General features: G+C 40.3%; 1 protein-coding gene and 1 pseudogene across 3 annotated transcripts in view; one reads left to right on the top strand and one right to left on the bottom strand.

The window, feature by feature from the left end:
- CPNE4 (copine 4) overlaps positions 1–13,921 on the top strand; it is a 747,750-nt gene that overhangs the window by 103,272 nt on the left and 630,557 nt on the right. Inside the window, exons 3-4 of one of the 3 annotated variants that reach the window (XM_055383287.2) lie at positions 12,806–12,927; positions 13,345–13,450. The exons of the other annotated variants lie outside the window; for them this stretch is intronic. The gene's annotated coding sequence lies outside the window, so the exon portion shown is untranslated. The remainder of the gene's footprint in view (positions 1–12,805; positions 12,928–13,344; positions 13,451–13,921) is intronic. 3 annotated transcript variants of the gene reach the window in all.
- On the bottom strand, positions 5,028–6,338 carry LOC101148030 (26S proteasome regulatory subunit 7-like; annotated as a pseudogene).

Below are 13,921 nucleotides of genomic sequence, written 5' to 3'. Positions count from 1 at the left end.
GATGTCTTTTAAAGTTGAAGCTACTGGCTGTTAGACTTTTTGTTATTTGTAGCCTAATGCACACTGACTGATGTAATTAAAGTGAACAACATATTTCCACATCTGTAACAGCCACAGACTCTAACCCAGGGTAAGGACAAGTCTCTGTCAGATTATGAGGTGCTCCTCTACATTCTCTGCTTAAGTGTGTGCCACCCATTTATTCATAAATTCAGCTTACATTAATTTGCTTTTAATATGTGTTCTTTTCTCTGCCATCTAGGATCTTCTGAGCATTTTGTTTAATATTTCCAGATAACTGAGTAGTAGGTGAGCCTATTTCTATCCCAGCATTATAATGAATACTTTACTTTTCAGACTGTATGACTATCTCTTTGGTCTAAAGCAGTACTATCTAATAGAAATATAATGAGGGTGACATGTAATTTTTCTAAAAGGAGAAAAATACATGTACATTACAATACAACAGTAATATCTTATCCAATGCAATGGTTAGAGTGAAACGTAATCCTAGCAAACAATAAAGTTGTGTTTAATGGAAAAAATATTTTGCATTGCTTCAGTTTTAAAATGAAAATTAAATAAAATTAAAATTGTAGTTCCTCCGTTGCACCGGCCACATTTCAAGGGCTCAATAGCTACATGTGGCTACTGGCTACTGTGTTAGATAGGTCAGACCTATTCTCTAAACTCCTTGAGGGCAGGAACTGTGTTCTATCTAGGTTTTACCTTAGTTACTGCTTCTTCTGGAACCCTTTTCAGGTACTCCAAGATGGGGTTAAGTGCACCTGTTATGTGCTCCTACAGCCCTCTGTGCTAACTTCTATGGTGGGGTGCTTATACAGCCTGTGTTGCAATTACTTATTTCCTTGCAATTACGTGCATTTTCTGAAGATCTGTGTCTGATTCTGTGCACTGGAGTCTGCCCTACTCCCTCAGTCTGGTTGGTGCTAGGGCCTGTCTTGGACTTGCTGAGTTTCTTCTGCCTCCATCAGCAACTGGTTGTATGATCAGCCTCACTGCAGAGGCAATGACTCCACTGGCTTCCTGAGCCTGGGCTCCCCCTGGAGTGCTTCATCATGGCTTATGCCTTATCTTGATTTACATGTTGTGGTCTCCTGATATAGACTGGCCCAAAACCATGCTTGTACAGTCTTGGGATTTCCTGTTTCACCTGCCAGACTAGATTTCCTCCCAAGGCAACCTCAATTTACAATTGTTTGGGTTGTAAGCGACAGGTCACTCCTCCAGGGGATATTTTCTTGTAGTGACTCTAGATGTGAATAGTTATTTTGACAACATTCCAGCAGATGGCAGTAAAGTATTTTGAGCAAGGGTTACCTTTTTCTAGTTTGCACAAGGTCCCCGAATAAGCTAGCGTCTGTGCTGCCAGTAGAGCCCACCTGTAAATCTAGCAGAAGGATCTAGTTGCAGCTTCTTGCTCCTTTCCTCTCACCCCTTATCCTTGTAGTTAATGATACCTGGCCAGGTATAGAGAGATGTAGTAAATTGGAAAAGCCTCATATTTGGGGAATGAGATACATTTCTTTAATCTCATTTCCTGTTGCCAAGCATCACAGGATACTGCTGCAGGGACCACCTCCAGCTTGCCTCAGTCCTTGTACTCTGCTTTCATTCCCTTTCTTTCTGTAATCATGGTAGACAATGCCTACACTCTAGGATGATTCTGATTAAGCTGCTTGTATGGAGCATCAGTTTCTTTATGGGCACCAATTATGTTTATCTCTACAGATTGGAGGAACATTCTGTACAGGATTTGTTTTTTAAGAAATCCATTTAAAACCATTAGAAGGAAAGAGCAGAGAAATGAAAGGGCACTATCTAGTGGTTCTAAGAGAAGGAAGGTGCTGAAATGCTTATGATGCTAATTTTCCTTTTAGTCTCAGTTGTCTGGAGTAGAGGAATGGTATCTAACTGTTAGAGATGTGAGAGATCTATAAAGCTGTGAGCATCTCTATCTGCAGAAGTCCATCATCAGGAAAAATGCAGTTCTTTAATTACTGGCTCAATGAAGATGCATTTCAAAGTGCATTTGGGAAGGAGAATCTATAACCACCCTCCTGTAGGCCTATACTCCAGCCCTCAACTCAGTAGGTTCCAGGGAAGAAAGCACATCACAACATGTGGCATTCACTCAGTCTGTCCTGTTTCACAGAGCTGACTTTATCCCAGATAACCGCCCCCTTCTCCCCACCTTTTCTGGAAATGCATTTCTGCTTAAGAGAGCAAACTCAGTCATTATCTGGTTTGGTTCCTTTGGGGTTGGACTATTACAGATTATTTTTTGATGGTTTGGGGGTCATCTTGATAGAGGGATACGGCATCATGACATACTGTTCAGGAGAACTGCCTGCTGATTTGGCATGGTGGAAATTTTCTCAACTTTCTTTCTAGAATCTATGTAACAGATATGGCTAAGGTTAAAGGGAATTTGTCACATTGTGAGACATTTTATGCGTGTGAAATGGTTCTAGCATTGGTATTCATTGTCAAGTAGTTATGTAGCTTTGGAAATTTGTCCTTTTTGGATCCTGCTTCTCTTACATTAAATGTCAGATATGAAAGAGAAATTTCTGGAATTCTGACTTTGTGTTCTATGTAATTTGGAACATATTTCCACTGCAAATATTGAACTTCTAAGAGGAAGAATAGCAAATGCCTGGCACTTTGCTGCCACCTTGCCCATGATCAATTCCACTACTCCATTCTCTTGGTCTAGGCTTAGGTGTGGACTCAGAATCTTTCTCCACACAGTGCCTAGGAGGCCACTACCAATCACTTGAAGTTGACCTTTAAGGTGGAAGCTTCTTGCTGATCCTGGATGGTGAGAATTCAAGGTTCCACACTGTTCATCACATTGAGGTTTCCATTTTCTTATCAGCTTCTAAGGACAATTTGGTTTTCATGGCAACAGTTATCTTCACAGACTCACCAGGATAAACTCTCATATCCAATTTTCAACATATGTCAAGGAATGAATATCTGAATGTGAAAACAAATGAAATGAAATGCAGCAAACAGTAACAATAAGGACAGAGGCTATATCAACATTAATGAATGATGTTTGTGCTATGCTATATTAAGTAGCAGAGAGAGAGGATTTATAAAAAATCTTAAATTTGGTCTGGAAGAGCATCCTCACATCCCAGTATAGGGAAAAAAGTCCCGCTTGGCTAATAACTTGTTAGCAGTTCATAGTCTCTTTTCTTCAGGGACAAGAACCACTATGTTCAAGGCCTTACATCCTATGTACATTTATGCTAATCCTTGAATCTTATTTAAATGCAGTATTATGTAGTCAGTACTTATTCATGGTATGCATTTTCACTGGTGATTCTCAGACTTTATGGGTAACAGAATTTCCTAGGGAGTTTAAAAAAATATGATTTTGTGGGCCCCATCTCCACAGAGTTTGACTTAATAGGTCTGAGGCGATGCCTAAGAATATGACTTTTAAAATCAAGTCCCTCATATTTCTTAGGTCATAATTTGCAAAATGGTCATCATGCTCAGGTGAAATATTTCTCTCTTGAGCCTAAAGTCAAGTATGATGGCTTTCATTTGTCATGTAAGTGGCCACATGGTGCAATAATTTAATTCTGTGGTGCTCAGCTTGCGTTACGTGTTAAAGAGTAGATTCAGGAAGCTGTATAGTGAACAGTGGTGGTTCTTGAGAATGACCCCTATTGGCAAAAAATATTCATCTATCTATGTGATAATATTACACTTTTGGTATCCCCTGATGGAAAAACGTATGGAATAATAAGATGCTATGAGTTCAGTAACACAGCCATCTAGATTTCATTAGTCCCAACAGCACTTACGAACATTCCAAGGTCTTGGTGTATATATGTTTGAAATATATCATGTAGTTAATCAACACATGGTAGATTAGAAGACCTCATGAAAGAATTTCATATGCTAACCCATTCCATGTGTCTTCCTCTCTACCCTAAGGGGTTCTTGACAGAAATTTGAATTTTTCAGAATAAGAAGAAGCCCAGAAGACTTGAGTTTGAATTATACAAATAATGGATACTGGCTGAGTCATATAGTTACTTAATCCATAAACCTAAATTTCTGTAAAAAGATGATGACACATATATATTAGATATGCTTTTATTTCCAATTCAGAGGGTACATGTGCAGGTTTATTTCATCGGTATATAGTGTAATGCTGAGATTTGGAGTACAATTTATCTTGTCACCCAGGTAGTGAGCATAGTACCCAGTAGGTAGTTTTTCAGGCCTTGCCCCCACTACCTCCCTTCCCCTTCTAGTAGTCCTAAGTGTCTGTCGTTCCCATGTGTACCCAATGTTAAGCTCCCACTTATAAGTGAGAACATGCAGTATTTGGTTTTCTGCTCTTGCATTAATTTGCTTAGGATGATAGCTTCCAACTGCATCCCTGTTGCTGTCAAGAACATGATTTTGTTCTTTTTTATAGTTGCATAGTATTCCATGGTGTATATGTACCACATTTTCTTTATCCAATCCACCATTGATGGACACCTATGTTAATTCCATGACTTTGCTATTGTAAATAGTGTGGCAATGAGCATATAAGTGCATGTATCTTTTTGGTATAATAATCTATATTCCTTTGGGTATATAGATCATGGTTCAAATGGTAGCTCTGTTTTAAGCTCTTTGAGAAAGGTGATGTTAATTTTGTATAGTATCTTGCAGGTGCTCTCTTGATTTCTTATGTCTGGGTGTCTACCTCTGTAGCAAGATTAGGGAATTTTCTTGAATTATTCCCTCAAATATGTTTTCTAGGTTGTTTGTTTTCTCCTTTCTCAGGAATGCCAATAATTCATAGATTTGCACAATACAATTACATAATTCCATACTTCTTAAAATCACTTTACGTAATCCCATACTTCTTGAAGACTGTTCTTTTTTCAATTTTGAAGCCATTTTTTTTTTTTGTGAAGTGGTTATTAACAAGTCTATATAAGGTTAGGATTTCCAATTAAAACTTTTAAATTGAAAGCCTTCAAAGTTCAGTTGTATGTCATGTAGTGAGGAGTAGCACTGAATTTGGCATAAGACTTAATGACCTTACTTACAGCTTCCAAGAAATCCTTCTCAGTAGCAATTTTTCGCCGTGCTCTGATGGCAAACATACCAGCTTCTGTGCAGACACTTCTAATCTCAGCAGCAGTGCCATTTGGACACAGTCATGCTAACAATTCAAATCTGATATATCTTTCAACACTCATTGAATGAGCGTGAATCTTAAAGATGTGGGTCCGACCCTCTAGATCGGGCAAGCTAAATTCAATTTTTCTATCTAATCTCCCTGGCCTCATCAGTGCTGGATCCAAATTATCAGGTCAGTTAGTGGCCATCAGCACTTTAATATTGCCTCGAGGATCAAAACCATCAAGCTGATTGATCAGTTCCAGCATCGTTCTCTGCACTTCATTGTCATCTCTAGCACCATCATCAAACCGAGCCCCTCCAATAGCATCAATTTCATCAAAGAAGATAAGGCAGGCTTTTTTTGTTCTGGTCATTTCAAAGAGCTCATGAACCATTTGAGCCCTCTCACTGACATATTTCTGTACAGCTCAGATCCAGTAACTCGAATGAAGCACGCATCAGTCTGATTAGCAACTGCCCACACACAGAGTGTCTTCCTGTACTGGGTGGATTAAAGAGCAGCATGCCCTTGGGAGGCTCAATGCCAAGATTCACAAACCTCTCTGGATGAAGTAATGGGGTTTCAACTACTTCTCGCAATTTCTCAATCGCTCCTTACAGTCACCAACATCACTGTATGTGACAGGTTTTTCCTCCACCTGCATCATGGTAACTGTTGGGTGAGTCTTAGGAGGCAATGGAATGTGAATTTGATATTTATTTCTGTCCACACCTACTCTCATCCCTTCTTCAATGTCAGTGGGTGCCACCTGATCACTAAAGTCCATCACAAACTTGGCAAACTGCTTTACGTTGACAATGTATTTTGGGTCCTCTGAATCAGCATTGATTATCTTTGTACACCTGGCAACCTGTAAAGGCTGTTTACTCTGGAGTGTCTGCTTATCTGCAGCCAAATCCCAGAGTGCTGGTGGAGCCAGGCCAGTGTCAGATTCTTTAATACCAGTGAGCTCATTAATTTTCTTGAGAAGTTGCTGAATGCCATCTTCGACTTGCTTGATCTGCCTAAAGTAAGTGCTCTGACCATAAGTTTTCAGCAAGGCAATATCCGCCTCATCCAGAACTTGGATGGGCTTGTCATCCTTCTCATCATCTTTGGTCTTCCACTGATGGGCACCAAGGTAATCTGGCATTTTAGCAGTTCCAAATGCCTCTGCTCCTTACTGATTACATAGCACCTTCCTTTCTTCCGGTGGTGTCTGAAGACTGTTCTTTTTTAAAAATTATTTTTTTCTTTATTTTTATCTGACCGGATTAGTTCAAAAGAATAGTCTTCAAGCTCTGACAGTCTTTCTTCTGCTTGGGCTAGTCTATTGATAAAGCTTTCAGTTGTATTTTAAAATTCCTTAGGTGATTCCAGAAGCTCTGATTGATTTCTTTTTAAGATGTTTATCTCTTTCTTCATTTCCTGGATTTCTGTAGAAGTTTCTTTGTGTTGATTTTCAACTTTGTCTTGGCTTTTGTTGAGCATCCTTGCTCCATGGTTTGAATTATTTATTATTTCTGAATTTCCATTTTGGTCAGGGAACATTGCTGAACAGCTAATGTGATCCTTTGGTGGTGTCACAATGTTCAGATTTTTCGCGGTGCCAGAATCCTTACACTGGTTCCTTCTCATCTGGAGAGTTTGGTGCTACTAATTTTTGTATTTATTTTCATGCTGGTAGAATTTTTTTTTCTTTCCCTATATATATGTCCATTTCTCCCCTTTCCTAGAGGATGTGACTGTAGAGTATGTTGGGTAACATCTTTTGGCTTTGCTTCTATAACCCTATGCATTTTTGTGGGCAGTTTTATATTGGGCTGTGTGATTCAACTTACAGGCTGGTAGATGGTGCTGACAGGTATGAGCCAGTTGCTGCACAAACAGATGGGTATGTACATGGTCTGTTTACTGTGAGGCGCTCTCTGTTGTTTTAGGTGATGGGCTGGACAGTAGAGTGCTTGGTGCCCTGTGCTTCTTGCTCTGTGGGGGTGGAGAGACAAAGCTAGGCGGAGTTGGAGCCTTTGGCTTGCCCACGAATACCCCCATGGTGAGTGCGGGCACCAGCCCTGTCAAGGGTGGCTGGGAGGAGTTCCTGGTGAAATGCACTGAGATATCTGGGGCAGGGCAAGGGGCTGATGAGGGATCTGCACTGGCTCCCCATCTTTGATAGGTAGGAACATGGTCTATTTTCCTATCATGCCCCTGTTCCAGGGCTGATGACTCCTCATTCAGACACACACTGTAGTCTGTGTCTAGACCAATGTGTCTGAGAGCCTCAGAAAATGCCTCTTTTGTGATTCTCCATTAAAGTGGTTTGGGGCAACTTCATCACTCAGCCTGTTACAAATAGCTTTATGGCAGGGCTGTTCTCTGATATGATAGCACTGCTTCTTTGTGTAAAGGTGGGGGCTATGCCTTTGGGCTTGTGTGAGAAGTGGTCAGGTGCCAGCAGAATTTGAATGGGGTAGGTAGTTCCTCAGTTTCGAGGCCCCTAGATGGTCTGCTGGACTGCATGTGTGAGTCCTGAAGGGTCTGGGGCCAGATCAGGCTAGCTCAGGATTCAGGTGCTGACTGCGATAGAGAGGGGCGGGCTGGCCCCTGGGTCACTGGATGAACTCTCAGGCAGGGGCAGGCAGAATGCTTGGGTGGTAAGAACCTGAGGGAAGAGCATAGGCCTGTGGGGGTAGGGATTTCAGGACTCTAGACTGCAGCTGAAATGCTCATGTGGAGGCAGGGTGCTTGCACTGGGTACCAGAAGGTGGCAAGCAAAGGCAGGGAGTGGTGGGGTGTGCAGTCTGCCCAGTTCTTCATATCTGGGCAGCGGTGTCCTTGTTGGAGATGTGTGAAAGCATTCAGCCTCTTTGTTTCCACCTCAACCTGAGGGCAACAGGGGCGAGGGCAGAGGGTTTTTCAGTTATATCTCTTGGAGTTCCATCCCACAGGACCCCAGAGCTGCAACTTTCTGCAGTATCCAGGCAGGGGCAGCTGTGCTGGGAGCCTCAACTGGTGGTCCCTGCCTGGTGAGGAGCAGCAGAGGTGGGGTCTGCAGTTGGTCTGCTCCTCAGTACTGTGGCTGTAGCAGCTATCCTAGGGGCTTGCAAAAGAGCCTGTCTTGCCTGTCTTCCCTTGTTGGCAGCACACTGACAGCTGGTGTCAGACTGCTCCGGGATCCAGTGCTTGTGGTGCTCTATGTGGGCTTGAGAGATGTCTCTGCATGGACTCCAGATGGTTCTTCTTGTTGGTCTGCAGGACCGGATGGGTCGGGGGAGTTCTCCTGTGCCCAGGATTGCAAAGGGTTTGTGGGGACATTGTGGATCCCCAGTGGCTGTAATCATTCACTTTGTTCTTCTTTGTTCTCTGTGGGTCCCATTGCTTCTTTGGTGAATCGCAATGTGTTCTCTTAGAATATCCACTTGAAGAGCCAGTGTTTACTCACATTTGTTTCTTCTCTGTGGGAGCAGCTAGCAGGCATCTTCATATATATATATATGTATATACATATATATGTATACATATATATACGTATATATATATATTTTTTTATATATATATATATATAAAATATGATCTCGCTCTGTCACCAGGCTCGAGGGCAAAGGCCTGATCATAGCTCACTTCTATCTCCAACTCTTGGGCTCAAGCAATCCCCCCGTCTCAGCCTGCTGAGTTGCTGGGAGTACAGGCATGTACCACCATGCCCAGCTAAGTTTATATATATATATGTATGTATATATTACAGATGAAGGTATTGCTATGTTGCCCAGGCTGGTCTCAAATTCCTGGTCTCAAGTTGTCCTCTTGCCTCAGCCTCCCAGATCATTTTGATTATAGGCATGACCCACTGCACCTGGGTCCTAATGAGTGTGATATAAAGATTAAATGATGTAATGTATGCACAATTTTTGACTTGAAGTAGGCTGTCAATGTTAGTTTTCTTTCTTCTTTCAAAATAATTAGCAAAATGAATCTTTAAAACAATAGTCCCAGGAGAATCTGAAGCTTTAGGCTCTTCATTTTGATTTAACTCCAGTGTTCCAGAGGCTTTCCTTGTGTACATGAGATAGTTTGGGGGACTTTCTGTTTGGTGTTATGCTGGTGCTCTTTTGTCCTATGCTATTTTCATGGCTGTCAATTGACCAAGGGTCTATAAACACAGTACTGTCACAGTAATCTCACGAAAATCAGGTGCAGAATTGGAGTGGGCTTCTACAAGTTATTGGTATCTGACGCTACTGGTCATTAAAATGATTCTTGTCACTTGAGGAATGATACAGAACAAACAACCACCCCATCTCCTTTCACTCAAAGAGGAGCACAAAAGGTATCACCCATAATTAGTGTGTTTTGTTGTTAATGTTCCCAAGTCAAGCCTAGAGATGGAGCCAAGGTTATCACATCCATATAGAACATTCTTTTTCACCTCTAGTCAGGAGATAGCAGGAGGAAGTTTGTTTCTCTCTTTTTCTGCAACTATGCTACAATTTGACACTGAAAATACTCAGGCTCGAGGTTTAATTTGAATATCTATGGTATAAAATTACCAGTGTTCACATCCCCTAGCATTTTCCTGACAAATTAATTGCCAATACAATTTTCAGCAGTGGGTATGTGTGGAACGAGGCAGGGTGGAGAGTTCAGCTTATGGGAGGTAATTATAGGTGCCCTTGGCTGGGAAAGAGCACAGATGATGCTAAAGGAGCCAATGTTTTGGGTAAGCAGCACCTGCTCCTTTGCCAGCTCTGTAGACCCATGGATCTGGGAAACATATATAATTTGGAGTATTTAGGGTCTACCTTTGGTACACATAATTTAATCTCTTAATCATCGTGTGTTCTGTGGTTGCCGTGAGCTCTCTGAAACTGAACTGTGTGTCTCCATTACTTGGTTCTTAGATCTTTTCTCCATTTATTCAATACTCCAAGCCTTCAAAGCATCAGGATAAAGAAGGCAAACAGCAAAACTCTCAAAGGCAGAGAGTAAATAAGGCTATAAAGAGATTCTTCATTTTGGCTAGGTCTAAGGGAAGGGGCACTTTTGTTGATATATCTGAAAGTAAGTGGTCTCCTCTGAAAGAGGTGGAAAAACATTCTGTTGAGATGAAGCACCTGACCTTTTAAGAAATAATCTCTGCTTATTTCTAAGTATTCATTGGAAAATGATTTATCTCAAATATACACCTTTAGACAAGATGCATTAGTTCCTTTTTCAACCTAAGCCTCTCAGGAGTTGTAATCCTCTAGCATCTGAAGATATTTGCTGTAGGGGTTATTTTAATTTTTATTTTATTTAATTGTAAAAACAATAATAAAAACCAAGCAGACAAACAAAAAACTTAAAAAACCCTAAACTGGGGTGAGGGAGGATTGGAGGAGTAGATGGTTGAAGACCAGAACAGATATAAAGCCATAAACATCCTCCTTAAACTTTTTCAAGTTTTAAAAATACTAGCACTTTTATAGATTTGTTTTCATCTCAAAGATATTTTTGAAAATAAAGGGTTATAACATTATTATGTGACAAAGTAAGATAACAGAGAAGTGCACATTTGATTCCATTAAGTCTTGTTCTCAAGTTTTTCCTGTGATGTCAGTTGCTTTTAAAAATATGAAAGATCCAGTGAGAATGAGATAATATTTCTGGCACTCTAGTTCCTGGAATAATGGGATTGGAGAGAAAGGAATGAGGATATTTGCTGGCCAAGGTTAATATACAAGGGTTTCATCCTGTCTTCTTCATGAATTTGAATCTCATCACCCAAATATCTCAGCTACAAGGCTTCTGCTATGTTTTCTGGAAAACAAGTCCACTTTCAGAACTCTCACCAAGGTAATCACAGTCAGAAGATGCCAAGGTTGGGCAGGACCATCTACTCCAACTCTTTCATTTAACAGATGAACTAAGGTCCATAGATGGACAAGGGACTTACCAAAGATTGTCCAGCAGGTTAGTTTAGAATAAGGGCTAGAATCTAGGTTTTCTTTAAAGCAGCAATAAGCAAGTGCTATAGGAATAATCAGTTGCTTCACATGGATGTGGGCCCTGAATTCCTAATTTGGAAATCAGTTGTGCTCTACAAAATTCACAGATTCATGATGCTATTTGATACAAATGTCATCGTGTTGACAGTCAGGTGGACCTTGGAAACAAGAGAAAAAGAGAATAAACATTTATTGAGCATCTACTATTGCAAGAAACTTCCACTTTACTATTGCATGTGATTTTCACATCTCCCTGATGAAGTGGATATTATTTCTATTTTTAAATGAGAAAATAAAGGCTCAGAGAAGTTGAACAATTTGCCAAAGACCTTGTAGATGGTAATGTAGAATTTGAACCCAGAAATATGATTCAAAGCCCATCTAAAGTCTTTCCATTCACTCACCACTTTTTGCTTCACCTCATTACATCATTATTTTTGCTACTCTTTCCAATCCTAGGCAAACCACAAAGCAGGATCTAGATCATTAGCCTTATCATTGAATGCAGGCATTTATGGTGCATTTATCAAGTACTTAGTTTTGTAGTGGGTGTGTGGAAATGCCAAAGGGTAATGAGACCTTTGTGTAACTGAGAAGGGCTTTCTAGGTGTAAAGGCATCAGATAAGTGTGGCCTTCTATTTCAACTCGCAGGAAATTCATTTTCCCATGGTGTGCAAGGCCCTATGTCCTTGCTACTCAAAGTGAGCTCTATGAACTAGCAGTGTCAGTATCACCTGGTAGCTTTTTAGAAATGTAGAATCTCAGCATCCCACCCCCATTAGATTCTGCATTTTAACAAGATCTCCAGGTGATTTTTATTCACAATCAGGTTTGAGATGCACAGCCCACCTCCTCTCTGACCTTATTGCCCAGGTATAGTAGCCTTCTTTTTGCCCCTAAACATGCTTACCTGGCTCCTGCCTTATGGCCTTGGCATTTGCTGTTCCAATTGGCTGACCGCTTTATCTTCTAATTTTTTTTATGGCTCTATTTTGTTCTTCAGCTTTCTGCTCAAGCAATATTGTCTCAGAATGTCTGAGTGCTGACTTCCAGGGAACTGCATTATCTTGTTATATTTTCTCATAGTATTTATTCTCTGAAATTATACCATTTATTTATTCGTTTACATGTTTATTATCTCTTTCCTCACTAGACTGTTAAACTCCATTAATGCAGGAATGATTTGCCTGTCTATTCATTGTTTTATTCCCAGCACCTGGAACACTGCCTGGTCCAAGTTAGGCATTCAATATGTATTTTATGAATCAATAAATGAATGAACAATGGACAATATTTCACTGCTATTGAAATTTCGACACGTTGATACTAAAAGCTAAGATTATTTGTTTTATCTAACCAACCATGAATCAATGTGACAACAACAGTTTGGTGTATTTTCTGGTTTAAGTTCTTTGATGCTGCAATTCATGAATCAAGGAAAGCTGCGGGAGAAAGAAAACTCTCTTTTTAAACTTTTGTCAATGTCATAAAAATATTGATTTTGTTAGGGTGGCATTTGGGGATTTCAGACATATCTGTATAGGGAAGTTTTTCTCTTAATATCTTTTCAGCAATTTCCCTTGAAAAATGCAGATGTATAGATTTGGCACAGGCAAAAGTACTATGGAAACCTTCCCTTTTGATTCACAGGCACCTACAATGAAGTGGTTTGTTTCTTGGCTAAAAACACCAGTTTAGAGAGAGTTCATGCATACTTTACGAGCTGACTCTGCAATAATACACTGCAGATCTTCCTGGAAGGAACAGCAAAGGTAACTCTCTGAATTCTGATGAGACATCCTGGGAAGAACTCTTACACCTACTATTTATGAGAGCGTTATAAAAAAGAAAATGAGAAAGAAAAATGATTTCACACTTAATATATGTCAGGTGACTTAGAAAACAAGATCTCATTTTAATTATTGTAACAACTTTGTGAGATAATATGACCCCATTTTACAGAGCAACAAATGAAGATTCAGAAATTGAGACTTGTTCAAAGGCATCTTTCTAGTAAGTGGTAGAACTGAAATTCAAGTTCATGTTCTTTCCATCATGTTGCTGTCCCATTCTCAGTGAAACTCCATCCTCCACTAACTTCCCACTATATTTTGCAGTTGCCTTTATATGGCAACTTTTTGTGTGTGTGTGTGTGTGTGTGTGTGAGCCAAATTTCCTTCTGGTTTCAGAAGAGCACCCTAGAGACTAATAGCCTCATAAAGAATTTATGAGAAAAACAGAAGTGATGGTGCAAAATCTTCAGTACTGCATGGACAGGAGATGCTTAGATCTGAGGTGAGGAAATCCAGAGATGAATGTTTTGTTTACCTCATAGGATTGTGGCATTGTTAGCCACTCAATCCAACCAGATTATAATGTATTAAGAATTTGAAACATCAGCCATTGTGGTTTCACATACACGGATGTATATTATTTTGTTAGCCAGGTAATGACAGTCATTGTCAAGTGGAAGATCTAATCAGACTGAATATTCATTCATGCCTTGCTTTGTCAATAGGGAAAAAAATTTCAAGGACAATCGGATATTCTCTCAGATGACTGAATCTTTCTTTCCATCTACCTGAAGGCGAGGAAAGGAGGAGGGAGGGAGGTTTGGACAGCACATCCTCCCCGATTAGATCCCTGCCCTAATTCCTAGCCCTCTTTTAATTCTTTCATATGCCAAGAGGTCATTGTCCAATTCCTGAATTTCATTGCTCAATGTGTGACAGAATTTGGGTAATGCCCAGTAGATGGTGCTCATCT

This window comes from Gorilla gorilla, chromosome 2 (assembly GCF_029281585.2).
Source record: "Gorilla gorilla gorilla isolate KB3781 chromosome 2, NHGRI_mGorGor1-v2.1_pri, whole genome shotgun sequence".
NCBI lineage: Eukaryota > Metazoa > Chordata > Mammalia > Primates > Hominidae > Gorilla > Gorilla gorilla.
Note: the sequence above shows the minus strand (reverse complement) of the source record. Positions and strands in the feature narration are given on the sequence as shown.